The sequence below is a fragment of the Limulus polyphemus genome, unplaced genomic scaffold, assembly GCF_000517525.1.
Source record: "Limulus polyphemus unplaced genomic scaffold, Limulus_polyphemus-2.1.2 Scaffold8, whole genome shotgun sequence".
NCBI classification, from domain to species: domain Eukaryota; kingdom Metazoa; phylum Arthropoda; class Merostomata; order Xiphosura; family Limulidae; genus Limulus; species Limulus polyphemus.
Window position 1 is genome coordinate 418,176 of NW_013665618.1, and position 21,771 is coordinate 439,946.

The window sequence follows — 21,771 nt, forward strand, 5'->3', positions numbered from 1 at the left end:
ATATTTCTACATTGTGCCGCTGGTGTTAGGTAACAATCCTTGTTTCATGTCTTGAATATATAAATCGTATATATTTCTACATTGTGCCCCTGGTGTTAGGTAACAATCCTTGTTTCATGTCTTGAACATATAAATCGTATATATATTTCTACATTTTGCCGCTGGTGTTAGGTAATAATCCTTGTTTCATGTCTTGACCATATAAATCGTATATATTTCTACATTGTGCCGCTGGTGTTAGGTAATAATCCTTGTTTCATGTCTTGAACAAGGATAGTATTATACTTGTTCCACAATATCCTTTCTTACTTTGGTCACTGGGCTGGTCAGACTTGACCATAAGTAAATAGTTATTTTGTTATGCAAAAGTAGCAAAAGTACTTACTGCTTTGGCGATTATTAATTAAAACTAATTTCGACTAATATCGTACTTTAAATGGTTTGAGTTTTTATTTTTTAAGTCTTCTGCATTCCCTCTTCGTACGACAGCCATGGATTATGACGCAACTTGGATAGCATCGAATAGTGAAACTTTAGTGTTTAGGTAACATGTGTTTTTAAATATGGAAAATATTACAAAAATGAAAATGCATTAAGTTTTAAAATAACAAACACGTCGTACAATAATAATTTAATTTGGTGTTAATATACTCTTTTCTTTTATACATCTCTGCAATGCTAGCGATATAGCTTTGCTATATTGAAATGCATTTTAATGAAAGTGTGTTGAGCAGCAGCTGATTCTTGTTACTTTGTTTTTCTTGTTTTCTCCCCTGTGTGTGTGTGTGTTTGTGTATTTTTCAGCAAAATTTATCGAAAGTGGCTGAATGGGTTTAAACAAAAGTTAGCATACATTTGTATTATGACCCAAATTAGAAGTGATTAGTCTTTGGAGGTCAAGATCAAAGGTCAAGGTCACAAAAATCTTCAGCTGTTATATGGGACACATTTTTCACACTCTGTTTACTCTATAATTCAGTTAGAAATGATCGGATTTTGGTGAAACTTGGTGAGCATATGTAAAATATTATTCCTCATTGTCCTGCCAAAAATAGTTTGTGTTCGTTGATAACGACAGACATAGGGACACATTTTGTTATTTTTTGAGAGCCAAATATGATCAACGTTGTGTGGCAGAGATATGCGCTCTACTGAGTGTCCCTGTAGTTTTAAAATGAAAACACTCACTGTTGCTCTACTGAGTGCCCCTCTAGTATTTACAGATGCTTCACTAGGAGCGTCTTTAGGCAATGTACATTCTCCTGTTTTTGTAGGAAACTCAGAAATTCGTAAATGATTAAATATAAAATGAGGTTAAAACTTAAAACATAAAATAAAAGGGATTTATGGCATACAGATCACGATGAGTTACAAGCAACTCATTTTTATGGGTTCAGCCAAACTTTTGAGAATCCTTATTGATAAGTGTAGAAATTAATTCCACTTGTTAGTATCAATGTAAACCTAATATTATGCTTATTATAATTACTTTATCAATTTTTCGGTCCTCTTTTCTTTCTTGTTTAATTACATCCAGTAATAGAGAAGTTATTACGACTGACTTTTACGGTGACTATTAGGAGAAATGTGCAAACTTCGCTGAAGAAAAGAAATGATATATATATCTTACAAACATTAACTTTCCTTTGAAAAACATTATCCAACCCATTTCACCATTTGGTGGCAATTTTCACGTCGGTACGAGCCAGCCGAGGTTCTCTCAGTGAGTGAACAGGACAGCTGACGCAGACATTGAGAACAGAAAACTTAAAAGTTCCTCAATTTGTAGACTATAGGAAAACCATTAATTTCTAAAGACGGCCACTTTTGTTCCTTTGTTTCCAACTTCAGGGACACTTTTGTCGTGTTGTGTATAGCGTTTGTTCGAACCTTCCCATTGTTAGCCAATAAACCCGTCAACAGATATTCCAACTAGAACAATAGAATACGATTTATGGCCCTTCCTATTGTAACTGAATACTCCTGAATCGAACGTTTTCTGGACATTGATTCAGGGTATACGATAAATGACACAAAACCCACGCTGTGGTCGTGAGTATACTTGGAACCGACAAGAGAAGAAATAAAAGAAGACAAATGACTGATTAAACCCGGGCCTTTGTTACTGTTCAATACCTTACTGTTATTTAAAAAAAAGGGGTAAAGACTATGCAATTAAACATTTAGAACAGTAAGCCTGCAAGTTTCACGTACAAAGTGAAATTCCATTTACATTAATAGTTGCCCCCCAGTGGCACAGCGGTATGCCTGCGGACTTACAACGCTAGAACCCGGGTTTCGATACCCCTGGTGGGCAGAGCACAGATAGCACATTGTGTAGCTTTGTGCTTAATTACAAACAAACAAATACATTAATAGTTAAGTTTTATTCTTCCTTTTGGAAAGTTCTTCAATACATATTAGTTTTTCACACTTTTTTGTTTGCTTCTGTGTTTCTAACGATGATACGACTCTAACATGATACATAAAACAGTGTCGATCAAATCACCGCCTGATTTTTATATGATTTTTTTCTTTTTGTTACCTGAAATGAATGTAACTTTCCTCAGATAATTTGTTTTTCGCAGAACCTAGTTAAAATGAGTGAAATTATTATAACAAATTAGTGTCAGTTTTTTAAAATATATGACCACATAGTTAGTAACGCTAGATAAAGCAAACAAATACTTATTTCCAGTAAACTTTTATACTAGTTTATATTACGTTTAGGAAATAGCATACCCGAACTAGCCTAGAACGAAAAGTTTTCTTTTATCGTTTAAATAAAAATATTCAAGTTACTCAACCTGACTGAATTTTCAACCTCACTAATGAAAATAAACACATGTCAAATTTGTGTTAACATTTTGGTGAGCAAATAGATAAGAAAGAAAATTAATATTCCCATTTAACCTAAATTCTAAGGAAAAGCACCAATGTAAATATAGGTTTCAGGTTTATAATTCAGTGCAAATGTATTCAGTGAATAATGATATGTTATATCCAATGAAAAAAGAATACATACTTAACCCTAAAACTTTAAAGACAAATATTTCGTCAGTAACAATATATGAGGAAAATAATATTCAAAATCCATAAAAATGCTAAACCGTCTCCCCCTTTGAGCGATACTTACTCCCATGGAGCTATCGCTTGATGTGGTGTTTTTGGTTTTTAGTAATATCAGTTAATAAAAATAATAACAGGTCATTCCATTGTCTCCAAAGTTCATAAAAAGTGCCTAAAAGAACAATGACAGCCAGAATGTTTTTGTAGTTTCTGAGAGAAAAAAAGACTTGCTTTTTAATCCCTCCCTCAATTGATACTTTGATAAAATAAGATGTCACCACTTTATTTGAATTTGCCTAGCTTTGAAATGATTATTAATGAACAAAATGACAGTTTTTCTTGAATAACATTTGTGCAATACAGCTGTAACTAATGATAAAGTGATTTTCTTGAAGATCAATTAGTCATGTTATTATACATTGTTTTGGCATACTTTTCCCATAGTGAGTCAGCAGTAAGCTTGAGGGCTTATAACGCAAGAATTTCTAAGTTCGATTCCCCGCAGTTCACACAATGAGGTCCATATTGTAACTTTGCTCTTAATAAATCTCGCCATATTTATAAAAATCTAATAATATAAATAGTTTTCTCTTGTTTTGGTTTTAAAAGAAACGTAATGACTTTAAATATAAGATAATAGTATTTGTACCTCCTGAACAGTTATTCGTAGAAAAATTTAATATCAAAATACTCATTTTCAAGAGTACATTAGACGAAAATTGCTCCTTTTTTCCAATTCCTAAAATTTCATATCGATATGAACATCGATCCGTCAGTCTTCGTATGTGCTGAACGGTCAGCCTGAGGAAATAACTTATCAAGAACAAAAATCTCTCTCTCTTTTTTTTTTTCTTTTTTTTTGTGAGGGAATTTCACGAAACAAATGGGACTTCCTCCGTCAACTGATTGAAAGAAATATTTCGAAGATAGGAACAAGAATGAAAAAAAAACATGAAGACAGGAACGTGTTCGAGTATATATTTTTGGTGTTCAATTTACATACGTATATATATATATCATGTCGGTACTATATACATTCATACAGGTGAGAATCCACGAACCCAAAGTTCAGTAGTAAAAGTTGTCCACATGTCCCATGCCACAGTACACAATATAGTAAGACGGATCTTTATCTGGAAAAGTGCAAGTCTCGTATACATAAGTTTCTTCTACGACATATTCCTTCAACCGTTGCACACCTTAAACAGCTTAAATTGAACAATTATTCATATTATTCCATATCAAGACATCCCTGCAAAATAACCGGATGCAGCGCCTGTAAATTTCTATGCGATCCTACTGATGGATCAGGTCTGGGAAATAGTCGTTCTCATGCTCTAGATATATTGTGCGAAGCTTGCAGAGAGAAATGGTGTTCTTTTGATATAATAACCTCTTCTTGAAACCTTTTACAACGGAAACTGCGCTGCAGAGCTATTATCAAGATCCACGGTTTTCATATAGAACATGACCGCAAGTGGCGACATCGACTGCAACAACATAATGAGTCTCCAAGATCTTTTTTTTTCAGATAACATTCTAATCTCTGTAGGTTTCAGTTATAGTTAAGAACTTCTCCGGAATCTTTAAAATCACTTGTTATATCTGTAAGTAGATAGATGACAATGAAGGTTTTCGTTATCACACGCATATTTCTTCTATGTCTGAAAATGATAAAGTTATTGTGATTGAATAGAACTGAATAATAAATTACATAATAATAGAATATGGTTCCTTACGATGGGCTAAGCAAAGATGATCAGTTGTGTAGCTCTGCGCTAAAAAACAACATAAACGTCATTCTTTTTCATACAAAGTTCTAAACGTCTACTCAAAGCATTGAAATATCCTTCATCTCTTTTTTAATCTAATCTACAAGTAGCAGGAAATCAATAATAAACTATCATTTCGTAAAAAGTTGACCACAGACAAGTTACGTTCCGTGATGACAGTTAGAAGCAATCTTTACTACCAGTGTGACCTTATATTTAACGTATTGTTTTGTGTCATGATATTTCATAATATAGTTAGGTGTAAGTAAAAAAATCTAGAACAGAAAAAGACATATGAAGTCGGGTTTTGATTACATCCAAATACTACAAGAAATGGCATAATTTTTCAAGATGATAAATAATAACATTGTAGTATTTATCCAGAATCCGAGCCACAATCATGCATTACCGCAGGTTTTTAATGGCTTATCTTATATTTTGATTGATATTTTTCCAATTATTATTTCGAAAGATTTTATATCGATGTACATTCATAAAAAAAAGCTGCATTTATTCAATGCACTTTAAAAACTATTCAGATCATCTCTCTGGTTCCACGGTGGGACAGTGGTAAATTTACGGACTAACAACGTTAGAATCCGGGGTTCGATTCCTCACGGTGGACACAGCAGATAGTCCAATATGGCTTTATTCTAAAAATAACCAACCAAATAATCCTCTATCTGTGATAAAAAGACAAAAGGGCCGGCTTTCTTAAAAACGTAACGAGTTGTCAGTGGCATTGTTATATTTGAATTATACATATACCTATCATATATACGAAAGTAGATTATATACTTATTTGGTAAATAAAGCCTGATTATATCTAGAAATGTTCCAATTTACAAGAACGTTCTTTCTCTCTTGAATGCAGTCTTTTTTAACAAATAAGCATAGAATATGTATATATAAAAATGCTTTGTGTAAATATATATATATATGCTGCTCCTTGCTTAACAAGACTTTATCTGTCCAATATCAATTAAATGAAGAAACATAATATCTATTCAGATTTGAATTACTGATTTTCTCAAACGTTATCACGTGATCAACTCTACAGCATAGATAAAATGCTGATTTATTTAAAATGTTGTTTTATCATTTTAGATAAATGTTTTGAAATAGCCAAAAATAGTGTGAAATATTAAAAGGTATAGCACAATGGTTTACAAGTTATTAACTGTAAAATAATATTTTTAGTTTTCATTAAACTTAAATAACATTGTTGAATGCATTTTGATTCTTATGTTTGGACTTCATGATGAATTGATTTTCATGAAGGATCCTGATGAAATGCAGAATGAATGGTAAAATAGATTTAATTAACTCTTAGGGTAAAGAAACAATCTCACAGACAGTTAATTTCATACGATTAATTTTATTGGCTCGAAAAATCTACAGTCATCAAGACTTTGACGAAATCGTGGAGGTGATATTTCCTCACGAACTGCGCGAACAACGACCTTCCTGATTTAGGAAACTATAATAGGAAAGGAGAAACTTGAAGTGGAACGACAGGCTTTTCGGCTCACTCATTAATGAGGTAGTAAACCCCACAGAAGAAATAGGTTTATTTCTAATTAGTATTGTGTTGATTAAAACACAATGAAATTCGAAACGTAAATTTGATTAGTTTCATACATAATTCACCACTGGTAATTATTCATATTTGTCATTACAAGACATATTTTGCACATTATAAATGTTTCTGAAATTTAATTTTGTTCATTTCAATGACCAACTAGTTTGAACGAACAGGAATAAAATAATATATAAAAGGCATCAATTTTCATTGAACAAATATAGTTTCTCTTTGATAAGTAATTAAATCGGTAAATGTTGTTCTCACTATAATTAAAAGCATGTAAAATGATATACTTTACTATGATAGGAATAACAGAACTCATCAATATTTGTACTCGACACCTGAAAAAAGCAGAGGATAATAGTTTTTATAAACATACTCTTGAAAGTGAACCGAGTAATGATTTGAAAGTGGTGTGTTATCCAGACAAGCCTAAGTAGTGGAAAAGATAAATGACTGTAATGCAGGCATGGTGATTTACTGAACGCAAATATTGCACGTCTAACTCTAAATCTCCTTACTGTTACAATAAGAATACAGTGCATTTCATCGGATGATTTAAAGTAATAGCCTCGTGGCTAACTGGAAGATGCATTAATCACTGATGGAATGAAGGTATCACTTGTAATTGAAGTGCTTACGTTTGAATTTTGAATTGTTATAATAATATTCACGAAATGTGCTTTAATTTTGAGAACACTTTAATCTGTTGAAATTGTCAGGCTTCATCATCAGGAAACAAAAATAATAAAAGCCATAATGATAGTGTTCCTGTAACCTTTATAATATTTGCTCGCTTGTAATAGTGATTTATAATTCAGCATTTTTCTTAAATATTTGCTTCTTCTTTTGGTAATGATGTGTAATTCACAATTTTTCTTGCAACATTTGCTTCTTCTTGTAGTAAAGACTTATAATTCATAGTTTCTTATTCTTTTGTTATTTTATCCCCCTTATTAGTACCCCACAGCGGCTCAGCGGTAAGTCTGAAGGCTTATAAAGATAAAAATCGGGTTTTCATCCCGTGGTTGGCACAGAAAAATTAGCCCATTGTGTAACTTTGTACTTAACTACAATCAAACAAAAAACTATGCTTGTTGTAATGATTTATAATTCACAGTTTTTCTCGATAGACTAATCGTTCCACTAGTTAAACACTCAACATCAAAGTAAAATTTCTATTATCAATCTTCTAAAGTTTAAGTTTGAAGAATCTGAAGTAAAAAGGGGAAAAAAGATGAATTCTATATATACTTACACGATGTACTGGCGTGATACTTATCAGAAATGTGTTTTCCCTAATAATTATTTTTTATCCATAAATATTTTCAGCTCGTCCAATAAGTTTCAGCCACAAATTAGAACGAGCTAACGTTGTATGAGTTTTGTGAAACAATAAACTCAACGAAGTTATCTCTTAATTGTAATTTCTACAAAACACAACCTTCTTCGAGATGTGTGGTGCTGCTATGTCTTATCTAATCAAAAACACCTTAGGTGTGAATAAAAAGTGTGGCTTAAAAATGATTCAGCGTACGACTTAAAGAAATGAAATCAAAACTGGCAGCCAAACTGGTAGCTACACTTATAGCATTGAGAAGATTTTACAGCAAATATTCATTCATTAATTAGCCAGGCCACGTAGTTTATTCAACATTGGCCAAGATGGTGGGTAAAATAAAATACGCGGCCTAGCTAACTAATGAATGAATATTTGTTGTAAAATTGCTCTCACTGCTATAAGGCCCCCAGTGGCACAGCGATATATCTGCGGACTTACAATGCTAGAATCCGGGTTTCGATACTCGTGGTGGGCAGAGCACAGATAGCCCATTGTGTAGCTTTGTGCTTAATTACAAACAAACAAACAACGCTATAAGTGTAGCTACCAGTTTGGCCACCAATTTTGTTTTCATTCCTTTAAGTAACACACTCAATTCTTTTTGGCCGCACCTTTTTCACAACTAAGGTAGTTTTGATTAGACACCTTGACTTTTTCTCAATACACACCAACAAACCACTACAAATAAGAAAGTGACATTCGATAGTAAACCACATTAGCTTTAGGATCGCCAACAAACCACTATAAATAAGAAAGTGGCGCTCGACAGTAAACCACATTAGCTTTAGGATCGCAACCCCATTATTCGAAACAGACCTTTACTTTACAGAACTAACCAGATTCTTTAAAATATATGGTGGTAGTTTTCCTCCCTAAAACAGTGTTAAAGCTTCCTTTATTTATACTAACGCCATGGAATTTAGATCAACAGTTTCTTGTCATCACTCCCATGCAATCGGTACAGCCGTATCAAGCATTATTGCTTATGTCAATTGCTTAAGCTAATATTGTGTGACGCTAAACACTCTTTAACTGGGATAATTTCATAGAATTTTGTAAATTTGTGCTGAAACGTTGGCATTGAATAATAAATAATAACCGTCCACCAGTATGATAATTTTCAGAACTTGGGCTAGAAACTGCTAATCTAGTTTGCTTGCCTTAACCAATACTTATGTATGTGCACGTCCTTTTACTATATAGTTTTGATTCTCTAAGTCAGTCGTCTTTAATCCGAATAACAAAAACTTAAAACGATCCACTTTTACTCTTAGATGAAGCTGTAGTAAAAATGTTAGACCGATAGTTCATATCTGAATAGAAATGAAATCTCCCATAGTCAGTTTAGTAACTTGTTTGTTTGTGGTTAATCGCAAAGCTACACTTTGGGCTATCTGACTGTGCCCATCGAACATCCGTTTTTAACATTATAAGTCTTCAGGCTTACCGCTGTGCCACTAGATAACTAGTTGAATAAACAACTATAAGGGAAGATGAAACAAGAAATAGACAAGTTACTATGTTTCGACAAGCTTTCTTGTCATCATCTCAAATTTAAAGAGCATTTTATGAGTATTGTAAGGTACGTTGTACCTGATGATCACAAGAAAATTTGTCGGAACGTCTTAATTTGTCTATTTCTTGATTTCAATTTCCCATATAACCGTTTTAAAAGTTTATATATTCTAGCGTTTCTTAAAGTTAATTATCATAACTAATGTATTGTTTTGGAGAAAATGAAAGATTAAAATACAAGATAGAGAAAAGGAAAACAATTATACTGAAGTAATATAATTTCACAATTCCTGACAGTTTTATAATAAATACTACGTATTCTTTTACGTAAATTAAATTTCATCAGTTCAAAATAAAAATGTTACTGTTGCCAACGTTTCGGTATTATGCTTTCAATCGGATGACTTTCTTGATCAGTGTTCAACGAATATACTGTAATAGAGTAAGTAATTAGAAAAAAACACATACATTTTTTACTATATATTTTCCCAATTACAATTTCTTATTGCTTTTAAACTCATTTATCCAATTAAACAGATACATTTTCATATTTGGTAGAAAAGAGACGCGTGCAAGGTTTGTTCCAATATCATTGGCATAAAAGGAATTAGATGTTTTATAAAAAAAAAACATCAGCCACAAGAAACAAATGTTCACCAAAGATTTAGAACTTGTGTATCAGTGCTCGAGGGAAATCACTATTTATATCAAACAGGATATTTTCAGATAGAATTATTTGAATAAAATTTTATCTTCTTCTATGGAAAGATCTGATGTTTATAACTTGTATATGTAGAGGCTATTTATAGTTTGTTTATATAAGTATATATGTATCTTTATCTTCAATCGATGAATGCCGTTTTGTATTTTGAAAGTTGCATATCTTCAGAATCTTACGTTGCTGAGTCCCTAAGGGGGGAAAAACGTATCGTGTGCAAGAAAGGTTTCAATCCACAGTTTCCAGATTCCATCTGATCCCTTTCTAACAGGTTCAAAGAAAGAAAAGAACAGTTCAACAACGATAACCACAAGAGCTACCGAACTACCGGTTTGGGTTTTCTACGAAATACCCTAACTTTTATGAGAGTATATCATATTCCAGGTTGTTTTTCATAAGTATATAATACCACATCTGAGAGAAAATATAGACTTTCAATTCTTTTTCGAAAAAAGCCAATATAGATCTCGGTATTTCAATCGAGTGTTCAATAACAATCAAATTATCGACTAATTTTATATTATTAACGAAAACATTTCACAAATATAGGACGAAATATAACACCTCAAACTGATAAAGTCATAAATAGAGCTTGCATAGAGGTTGTGAAATCCAAATTTTAATTCAAAACAAGTAAAAATATAAATGAATAAAAAGTCTCAATGTTTCGTTACAAATACAGTGTAAAATGAAAAGCATTTACTTCAAAGCCAACGTTGAATCGGCAGTGCAATGTATAGGGTCGCTTACAGATTAAGGAAACACAAGAAACACCGCCTGGAGGTCTCACACATTTTAACCACTTGCACCATCAAACAGTAGCGTATTGTCTGTCAGTCAGTCAATAAACACTAAAATGACGTAACATAAGAAACGCTTAACGTTGCAGCTTGTACTGTCGTGACGTCAGTAAAATGTGCGCATACCATGAATCACGAGAAGAATTATGATCTGTAGGCTACAACACAGCATAACATAAGAACTTCAAAAGCAAGAAATAAAAATGCTTGTTACTCTTAATTTTAGTTTTATTTACTCTTGAAACAGAACACTTTCAGGGACCATGAAGACGTACATCTAGTTTTATTGATATACATATATATATATATATATAATTTACTGAAATCTTAGTTGTGTTTATATATAAATTCCTTCTTTAACCCTTTGTGTTTATTAACTTTTTAAAGTATTTTAAAGCGTAACATCATTATTATCATTACGTTGTTGTTGGGCGCTACATAATCACAGTATTTATCATTATTATTATTATAGTCCGGGTTGTTTTGATTGGTCAGTTTCGTTCCATTCGCACGATGAAAAATGTCTCTAAACGACATCACTCGCTGCTTTTAGTTTCTGGCTATCTCACTAAGACAGATTCAGAAAACATTTCTGGTAGTCTCATTATCTGTCATAGTTTACATGGAATCAATCAAAGTAGTTTTCTGTTTTCAAGATTTCTACGTACAATAGACATGTCGTCGTCTTTAGATCATATTATTGTGTTGCCATAGAACTACATTAGCGTTATGCTTATGACAAAAAATAAAATAATTTTTTCTGGCTCTTTACTGTAATAAACAAAGATGAACAGTAACAAAAACAATCTTTCGAATCTGACGTTACTCTATGTATTTCTTACCGTTAGCTCTAAGATCATTCATGAGATCATCAGACTAGGGACATTACTAGAACACACAATCGGTACGATGACAACATTGTAGAACCTTGCTACATGTAACAGGGGTTAAAGTATATGTTAAATTAGCACAGCAGATAAAAGGGTAGATTAATTTGTCAAATTATAGTTAAACTTTAACGAAAGAAAATAAGCTGAAAAAAAGAGAGAGACAGTTAAAAACTTACAAGCCTAAAAATAAATATTTTAACAAAAGGTTAATTTACGTTACAATCGTAATCTAATTATGAAGAATTCAGTTTGTCACATTACCTTTTTGGATCCAAGATTCAACAGTTCTAGATTTTGTAAGTAACATCTCTTACATGCTAAGTTTCTTCCTTTTCTGCTCTCTTTTCACGTGTGGTTTGATTTTTAGCTCGCACGTCTTGTTTCAGTTCATGATTTTGAATTACTTTCTCCTGAAGTTTATGAATTTTTAGCTCAAACTTCACTTGCCTAATTAGATCTAGAATATTTTACACTATTTCTTTACTTCCATTCAAATTAGTTTCATCATCATTTCATATTGATTTCATTATCTTATTACCTTTCTGCTTCTCATGCAAATTATTCAGAACACATTTTCCCCCTCGTATAATAAATTCATACAGAACACACGCGCGCGCACGCACAAGCAGGGACCCCATGGTGTTTCTCAAATAGAAATAGAAATTATGAATCTCGTTTGAAAGTTTCATTGCAACTAGCCATCAAATCTCTAACTGAATTCAGCAGATATTTACATATTTAGGTTGTTTTTTATTTCACCACTCAAATCTTGAAAATATCGTACATAGCTGCTATATGTGTAATCGTCTTTCACCTGTTTACCTTCAGAATATCAAATAAACATTCATATTTACTCTCACATATATACAGCTAGTAACTGTGGTCATTATGTAAGAAAATTTGTCCATTCTTATTTATTTTAAAAGGACAGTGATAGATTAGACTTTTGTGGTTGAAGATGACAAAATGATTGTATTGTAGTAACTGTCAAGAAATACACACGAAAAAAGAAACAAAAAACAACAACAACATATCTTAGCTACTTCGTTGAACGATATAACATTTTATAACTAGCAGATTTTAGTAAAGATACCAGAAACGTATGCGTTAGAAGTTTATAACTTAATCAAGTTGAAGTTGCCGCATGTTAATTTGTTTCAGATATTCGTGCAAAGCATCACAAAGAGATGTCTCTAATTTTGAACTGACAAAATAGAGAAAACGCAGTCAACAGTATTCAAAGCCATCTCCTGAGTTACTCTTGTCTTAATTCTCATAACTCACCAAGGTCTCTGAAACTGCGGAATGCGTTTTTTTTTTGTTGTTGCTGTTTTTTTGCGGCAATTGGACAAGAACCACGAATCCTCAGGTTCACAGAGAGGGTTCGCCGAAAACTAAGACCACAACCGGTCTACAAGTATTCAAAAAATATAATTTTGTTACAAGAGACCTCAGTGTGAAACAAATAAAATGCTTCTGCCTATTGATTAAACTGGCAAACTCTACGAAATATCGAGACGTCTAATAAACTGTAAATATTTACAGGGGGCTTTTAAGAATGATAGAAATACAAAAATTGTAGATTGGCTTCATTTCCTATAGATTTGTTGACATTTATTTTGAAATAAAAATGTTCTTTCATACCATATGTGTTTATATCAACAAGATAACATAAAAACTACCGAATATTTTAAAACATGTGATTCAACATTGAATTGATATTTTGACATGACAGTGGTTATTTCTTTAGAATTATTCAGTAATCTTCTAATGATATACCACTAAAAACTGTTCATTAACATTGCAGTTTATAGGTAGACATTTGATCAAAACATTTTACCCGTACAAAATGAACCAACATGAATAGTATTGGGGGATTATAGTTTGGAGCTGGAAGGGACATCCTTGATGAGCTAATAAGCTCTTTTTTGTTCCTTTACCATTTTATGAATTTTATGTTTGTTTGTTTGTTATGGATTTCGTGAAGCTACACGAGGGCTGTCTGTGCTAGCTGTCCCTAATTTAGCAGTGTAAGACTAGAGGGAAGGCAGCTAGTCACCACCACCCACCGCCAACTCTTGGGCTACTCTTTTACCAATGAATAGTGGGATTATAACGCCCCCACGGTTGAAAGGGCGAGCATGTTTGGTGTGACGGGGATTCAAACCTGCGACCCTCAGATTGCGAGTCGAGCGCCCTAACCACCTGGCCATGCCGGGCCTATGAATTTTATGAATAAATGGGTCAGTCATATAAAGAGTGATAGGAAAAACAGCCAGGTTATATAAAAGGGTAAATACTTTAAAAGATGTAATGTAAAAATGGGTAAGTTAAGAAAAATTTAAGAAACTTACTTTCTTTTTATATTTATTTTGTTGCTTCTTCCAATTTTTCATGCTTACTTTACTTACTTCTAGATTACATCTTTACAGGCTAAGCCTTTTTACACAACTCGTTTTTTTTTCTCACATTGATGTATGGATGACCCATTGATTCTAACTTGTCCATTTTTTACAGGTAAAATATTTTGATGAGATAACGTTACATTTGTTTGGTTATTGTTCAGAAATTAATTTAAAATTATATACCATCTAAAGTAAGATCCAATCTCCAGCTGTCAAGCTTGGCTATCAACATATAAGCAATATTTAAAATACTACAGAATTCTCTCATTTTCAGTTTTCTATGTGTTCCTGAGCTCTTAAATCATCAGTTTTAACCTGTGAAGAGGAATTCAACCTTAAAACTATCAAAACTTATTCATACAAATGTCATTTTATGTGCTATAGTCCTTAAACCCAGATCAGGTTAATACCTACCAGTGGAAATTTGATTCGTACCAGTATTTTTTATGTACTACTAGCATTAATTACCCACGCTCCGCTGCGGGATTCTAAGGTCCCCGCATGATTCACAGAGGTCTCAGTGTACTTATCAAGCGTCTCCATTATCTTAATTACTTCTATATGTACCCCAATGCACCAATTCTCTAACTGATTTGTCTGTTGCCATTTCCCAAGCTCAATTCAATTCAACTATTTTTAAAAGCAAATAGTGTTAATTTGGTTTCAGATTCGTTTTTTTCCTGTGTTTTCATTTGAGTTCTTTTCATTCTCAGAATTCCCAAATCTGATTCATATTGTTCTTCCCGTTGTTTGTTGCCGTTTCCCAAACTTAATACAACTGAACTTTTTTTTAATTCTCATATTTGTATTTTCTCTTCCCATGGTTGTTGTGTTGAAAAAGAGTATTTGGCAGAAAAACCTTCACATATTGTTTATTCAGTAAGTGAAGATTAGAAAAATATATGATACTTTTCTGTAGACCCTCAGGAAGCAGAATTATGGGGCTTAAGGGATATAGGGTAAAAAACTGGCTAAATGTTTTAAGTCAAATCTAAAAAAGTAATACCCAGGTGCACACCCACAGAATCCCTTTAGTATGCGTGAAAAGTTTCAGGTCTCTAGGTTCTTTTCTCTTGGAGCTATGGCGGTCACACACACACACACAGACAGCTTTATTATTTTTATATATATGTTTTTCCTCTTCGACAAGGAGAAAGAAAAACAATAATTTTAACACTTTTTTTTACTGCTTATTTCTCATGGTTTAAAACATGTATGAAGCTGTTTTAATGTTTTATAAGAGTATTTAGATCTGTCCAGAAATAAAGAATACCAGAATTACAATACTTGGAAGAGCTGTGTAAAACACCAGATTGAGCCCAAAGTTTGGTTTTGTATACAGAGTCATAGCATTATTGTTCCATTCTTCTAATAACGGCGTTGTTACTTCAACCTTCTAACTTGGGTGGAGTCACTAAAGTACCTCTGGATACTAAACAACAAAAGCGTAAAGAAATTAAACTAATCAAAGTTTAGGCATGTAGATTATTTTCTTCTTTTCAAAAAGGTTTTATATGCTTGAATAAAACCTTTAACACAGTGGAAGAGCAAAGAACAATGAAAAGATTGGCAGCAGAACAGTGAAAATAAAAATACGAATAATAGTTATAGTGTTTCTTAGAGTATGGAACATTTTGATCCACACTGGTAGTAAGTTCACAAATTATCCCCTTGTCAGCAACAATAAATCAATTCGTCCTTCGGTTTACGAGTATTTTACTCAGAATAATCGTCATGGCACGTAGAAGGATTAAATAAATGAGCTCTTGCACTTTCTTCTTAATAAATCTTACAAATAACACTTACACGATGGACAGGAAAGACCGGATTTTGTCGATAATATAACCAGGAAACATATATAGACCGCATTTATAATATTTTACAACTACATGTCAGTCTCATGTAAGTCTCGAGTAAGCTCGTAATGTCCAACCATGTATGACCGCGTAAGGTTGGCAATTCCCAAAAACATATTTGCAAAAAGTTTCATATAAACTCATCCTTGATCTGTTTATTGAGTTGCATTAATAATGTCAAAAAAGTAGCGGCATTAAGTAAATGGGTAGGACCATTATTAGCATATACTAACTCTAATCAGAAATTCGGTGAAACCGCATAAAACATTGGCGCATATTAAATACTGATTGGTGATGTGCTTCGATTTATATGTAAAAAAAATAAAAAATTGAGTCGAAATCTTGCTCGATCAGGGATATAATAGTTGTGAAAGTTGGAACTTTATAGATCTTCAAAAATATGTTATGCTTAGAGCGAAAAGGAGCTCATGTAATGTAAAATCCAAGCAATATGCGCTATCATATATTGATACTATTTCTTAAAAAATGTAAAACAAGTAAATTAATTTGCTTTTAAGATCCACAAGACAGATTAAATAAATAAGTTTGAGTAACAGTTAACAAGTATATTTCACAAGTTAAATAATTTTGTTTCTATTAATATTTTTACATCAACGTTCTTGGGCTCAGACCTAATTTGTATTTGATACGAAGTATCAACCAGTGCTTGCATGGATTTGTAACCTTTCACTGTAGATAGGTACGAATCCTTTTGTTTTTCACCAATTTTATTTCATACTAAACAATTCTATTAAAACCAATATTTAGGAGATTTGACACCTTACTTAGGCAATATTACTACATTCCTACATGAAGTATAGTTGTTGCCGTAATTGTTTTGAACTAAATTTTGCTTGGAATTTTAATGTCGAGTTTTTTATATTGTTTACGTTTAAAAATGTCTCCTTTGTAAATCCATTTTCGTACAATTTGGGATAAACTATCAGCTAGAATTCTAAGTTAAAAATAATTTCAGTTCTACAAAAATTACCCGTTCTTTCTGGTAAAACATTTTGTCATTTTTACACTCTAGAGACCACTTTTAGATATTTTCATATCAACGTTTTAGTAATTTATTTCTCTATAATCTTAGTACATCTTGCTTCAAACTCAAAGTGTATCGCTTTAGCTAACAATTTCAAGTGATACCTCTGGGACAAGAAGTTATTCAAATACGGTTCAACTGAAGTAAACTTGGCTTTTGCTAAATGACTGAGAATTACATTCTGTGTTGAAGACTTCTTTCAATCACAAAACAAAAGAAAGAAAATACATTGTCGAACATAAAAACAGAAGCAATCGGGAAAAGCCTACACTGTTTGAATGCTTTACTGTCTTTCTCATCTAATTACATGAAGTTGCAGGAATTGACGAGTAAATTTGTGGTCACTGTTGCAGAAAATGCCACCTGAGCCTAATCTTTTTTTTTAGCCTGTATAAATTTTCTTTGTAACCATTGACTTGCGTTCACTTAAAAGTATAAAGCTTAAATAACATGTTATATCTCATATATCTTACATTATTACTGAGATCTGAGCCTCTCCTCCTTATCGTGATTGAAGCTAGTGTGTCTTCTATTGGTCTCAGACTGAACAGTGATATTACAAGCACGTTGTTTTTCAACTGGAATATTCCATTTTATTCTTAATGTTTGTTTGCTTTTTTGTATAGAAGAAAATAAATATACTTTTCAATAATGTAGTGTGTATGAAGACTTCAGGCTTATATTCCATATGGATTTTAATGTTTGCCTGTTTTTTGTTTAAAAAGAAAATAGATAACTAAATGCTTTCCGTAATATTTATACGGAAATTACATTATTTTAGAGAAGTCGTTGAAATATAGTAACTTCACTGTTAAATAATTGTTTGCGATTTACATAATCACTCATTCTTTCAATATGAAGCAATTAAAATTCATTGTAAACATGCCACACTTGCACTGTCAAATGAAGTACTAGATCTTGTAATGAAGTTACCGTGTTTTTATCATTAAATGAATTACTGACATGTATTGTGAATCCATCAAACTTTTATTGTTAAATGGCTGCTGACAACTGCTATGAGCATACCTTACTTTTACTGAGAATTCTATGTTAATTGATCAACTGAATACTGAACTTTCACTGTGTAATGATGGAGGCGGCGTAAGTATGATTTTCATTATGAATTGTCTTTTTATAAGAAGATACAAAGAAAGTTCAATCTCATTCATGTATGATTTAGTATTAAGTTGATACATGACTTCCTAAACAACATTTGTTCTTCCTGTCAGAGTTTTGTAATTCAAGCAGAAAAGCTTAAAGAAATAATAATTTGACATGTACTGTTTATAGTGTTCAACAGGAACTTCTTTATAATATCACATATATTAACCAATAGTTCGAGAAACAGAAAACCGCACTTATATAACATATTTCAAAAGTTGTCATTCATTTGAACTTTTCCCTGAACTATCGTAAAAAAACATGTCTGATTTGTGAAGTAAAACCATTATGGTGGAAATTCAATTTTAGTAAACTAAGTACAACAAAGAAATATTAATGACTGAGGTCGAAACCTTTTAGATTAGTCCTTCTTGTGTCGGCTGGTGGCAAAATATCAAATGCTATTTAATGTTGTCCCAATTCCACGGACAGAATGTCGTTAAGATGTTTAACACTTAATAACTTGTGAAGTATTATTTCTTTATTTTCAAATTATAACTATCGCTTCGTGTCTCACGAAGCAGAGCAGGGGATTTATTGTCACTTTTAATGTTTTATTGTGTTTAAGCGTTGCGCTGCATAGTGGAGTATCTCCTCTGTGCTCGCGGGAGGAATCAAAATCTGAATTTAGTGTTGCAAGTCCTCAAGCTCACTTGAGACACCGGAGGAAGGCAATATCATTTAAGAAATGAATAAAGTAGGAGCTCTTTATCTTTCCTTAATATATCAATCAAAATATTTTCATGAGAAATTAGAATCAACAACTGTTTGACATTGTAATGTGACATAAATGGTGTATGATCCGTCTCCAAAATATTCATAAAATAGACTAAATTACAATTTTTTAAATGATTATTATGTAGATAGCTTATTCTACTTGCAAGTGTATTTTTTTCTCTAGAACTGTTTTTCTACTTAGCTAAAAATTCTACTTCTAACTGTATATTGCGATTGTTTCCTCTTCCTCTTTTGGCATTTTCTTTTTACAATACCAAAATAATAATTGAATTCACCAAAATACATCCAACAGGGAGAAAGAAAAAAATTTGGAGAAATACATTATCTCTTAAAGCAGCTGGACCATGGAAACTCTTTTACTCGTTTGTAGTCGAAGAATGTGTTCTCAGGTGCTGCTCCATTAAGCCTTTTTTTTTCTGCGCAACGTCGCTATTCATCTATAAATCTTTTTTAAAGACTAAGTTTCTGACGACAATACTCCTTCTAAAGTACACTCCTAGTATATCAGTCTAGTTTTTGTATAAAGTGTTCAATTTGAAAGAGAATGCCACTCATAAAACAAATTATATTGGCTTTTTACGTTTCAACAATAACTCGTTTTTTGTGAACGTAAAACGTGTATGAGATATCCGGCAATAAGATAGAATGTAACGTAGGGAGATATTAGAAATTCTCTACTCAATAGAACTTAAGCAACAACATGAGCGGAATACAAATTTATAAAAATCGCTCGTTGAAACTTGTAAATCACTGGCCATCTAGGTTACAGCCATTTCCAATAGGCATGTACAATCACGTAAGTTAAAATACATTTTAAAACTAACTTTATGTACAGTTCTTTAAAGTAATGCTTTAAATGTCTTTCGAACACGCCATTGAATTCGGAAATCTAATTCCTTTATATATTACTTCTATCTTAGAAAATAGCATTGGAGTTGTTCCTCTGTTGGTCGAAACACAGGAGAAGAAAAACTGAAGATTAGAGTAATAACTTGTTCCCATATAAGAGCATCTTATGGCCTTAATGTTATCAAGAAATTTTAACTCACTGTGACGTACATAATACTTACTCTTATCCTGAATATGTTCTAAGCTCAACTTTTGGTGGCTATATTTAGAATTTTTAAACCTTCGTGCCCCTCATTGTGTTCTCAGCTCCACTTTAACTGATTGTATCTAGAATTCATGAACTTCTGTGATTCTCAATATATTCTTAACTCAACATTAACTGACTGTATTTATAATTTCTAAACTTCATGATCATCATTGCGTTCACAGCTTAACCTTTGGTTAATTTCATTTCGAATTCCTTAACTTTAATGACCCTCACTATGCTATTATCTCAACTTTAACTGATTTTATCTATAATTCTTAAATTGACATGATATTTATCGATGCCAGATGACTTTAGGACTGAAGAATAAATTTATAAATTGAACTCTAAGTAATATTTTATTTACAGCAAAATATCAAACTACAAACAAACGTGTAAAGATTTGAAGCTACGTTTACGATTATATCTTGAGATTTATCATCATTAGTAGAAAACACTTGTTTTCAACAAAAGATTTTACCTACCTAACCCCCCAGTGCGAACTTATAACGCTAAAAATCAGCTTTCGATACCCGTGGTGGGCAGAGCACAGATAGCCCATTGTATAGTTTTGTGCTTAACTTCAACCAAAACCTAGCTAAAGTTTTAATTTTTTAAAGAAATTCGAGAAAAAAGTATTTAAAATGATTTTATAATACCCTGTTTTTATTGCGAGCATGTAAAATCTTTATTGGTTACTTTATTTCTTACTCATTCCAGTTTTTAACACCATTATCCTCAAATCACAACAATTATCAGCAAGAATCAAAAACATTTCATAAAACTTCTGTTTATTCAAAATTATAAATTTATCTCAATTATCAAAGAAAACCTTTTATATTATGGTGTAATACAAGTTACTTATAAGTACACAATTCTAGCTATAATTACTTAATTCTTATATCATGCGAATCTTTTTTCTGCTAACATCATGAATGGACATTATAGTCGTTAATCTATCCTAATAATTGAACAAGTCTGCAAATATACTTTGATAAACCAAAGAACCAGAAAGACAGTATTTCGATTTGCTAATTTCAGCAACTAACGTGGTTAAAATATATTAGAACTTATATTATTTTCTATTTTTGTTACCATTGTTCGTAAAATATAGTTAAATTTAAATATAATTATCAAATTACAAGTATTTTTAATATTTGCAACTAAAGTTTTACCACCTTTGGTGGAAAGTCAATAAATATTATAAAAATAATTTTCAAGTAAATATTTTGTGCCTATGAAAACTAAATTAAGTGATTTCATGAGCTGCTAGAAAGACGTAATACTTAATACTAGAAATAAACGACCTTATGACACTAAAATGCTGTTTTTATTTAGTTAGAAACTCAACGTTTCGCTTTACAGATTATTCAGGAGAGTTCACTGAAACACAAACCGAAACTGACAGTATTTAACTTAAATAATAAATTCAATTCTAATTTATAACGTGCATTTCAACATATTAAGTAATAAAGCTTATTTTTGAAAGAAAAGTGTTGTTGAAATAATTAACTGTTGGCTGTAGTAAATAAATGTTTTATCAATGTAACCTTCTATCAGTAACAGAATGTTTGACAGAATTTTTGTTTACTACACGTAGCAGTTAATTATTTCAACAATAAGCTTTATTACTTAATATGTCAAAAGCACGCTGTACAAATGCACGTTGTAGATTCGAATAGAATTTACTATTAGGTTGTCAAGAAATTAATGTCGCGTTTTGGAACACTTTCATTAACCACCTCCCAAAAAACGTCATCACGTATAATAGTTAAACGAACT